Raw genomic sequence first — 1,162 nt, forward strand, 5'->3', positions numbered from 1 at the left:
TTGGCTTTGGTTAATAAGACTTTGGCATTGCAAGTGTGCCAGAAAAACCTGTTTCACTCAACTCAGCTCTTTGAAGAGAGTTGTAGAAATTGGGGGTGGAGTGGAGCAGAAACTAGAATTGTGTTAGATTATGACATCCTTGCCCTTGAGACAACAGCATGACTCCTCCTTGTCTTTACTTATGCTATTCCTCTGCCTGGAATGCCTTCCCTCCTTTCTATCTAAATCCTATCCACCTCCTCCACGAAGCCTTCTCTAACTACTGGAGCCCACATTGATGTCTCCCTGTTCAGAACACCTATGGCATCTAACAGCCAGCACTGCACCGTTTAGCACTGTTTGTCCTATGGCAATTTCACATGCTACTGAGTGTGAGTACATTAAAATATAAATGTGGGGAAATATGCATTTTTCCAGTAAAATTTGAAAAATGATAGATAGGTGTGTTGTATACAGAGGACTTACAGGCTGTAGAAGGTTTACAGGCTGCCACCTAGACTGTGAGATTGGGGGAGGAGGGGAGTTGGGGAGGGGGTTAAATGTGCTTTTTACTTTTTTAATTTCAGAGAAACATTGTAAAGTTTATATAATATTTAGATAATTGTTGTGTCTAAAATGTCATGTCTTTAAAAAAACTTTTATTTAGTAATTAGCCCTGGGTTTTTTGTTTAAAAGCTTGAGAAAAGGACATTTTCTGTAACATTTAATACTATTTGAATGTCAGTTCTGGAATCAGAAAATTTTTCTTATTGCTTAGGCTAAGTTGCCTGTGTTCACCCATCTAATCACATATTTTCCAAACTCTTCTTGGTATCAAATACTGAAATGTAAAAAATATCGAATTTTGCAATGTAGAGAAAACTGTATTTTAATATGTCTCTTCTGTATGATTTTGGATAGCTGTTACATGGTTAATATGACAGAAATTTGTATATTATCTAGGATGTCTTTTGCATGGTTAATATAAGGGAAATTTTAACTGTAAAGGTAATTTTGATTTGTAAGTGATAATGGAGTTAAGCTCATAGCTTTAGCTCGATTAAAAATCTTTGTCCAGGTTGTTACATATTTAGGGTGTGGCCATACAAATATGTGAGTAAATATGCCTAAATCCTGTTAATTTAAAGTCTGCTTAGCTGCTTATCTACCTTTTAATTGTACC

The 1,162-nt window shown here is 35.7% G+C and overlaps 1 protein-coding gene across 1 annotated transcript in view; it reads left to right on the top strand.

The window, feature by feature from the left end:
- Window positions 1-1,162, top strand: part of SP3 (Sp3 transcription factor) — a gene marked incomplete at its 5' end in the record, with an annotated part of 54,255 nt that overhangs the window by 47,263 nt on the left and 5,830 nt on the right. The gene's annotated exons all lie outside the window — the stretch shown is intronic.

The sequence above is a fragment of the Otolemur garnettii genome, unplaced genomic scaffold, assembly GCF_000181295.1.
Source record: "Otolemur garnettii isolate 467f Iridium unplaced genomic scaffold, OtoGar3 scaffold00048, whole genome shotgun sequence".
Taxonomy (NCBI): domain Eukaryota; kingdom Metazoa; phylum Chordata; class Mammalia; order Primates; family Galagidae; genus Otolemur; species Otolemur garnettii.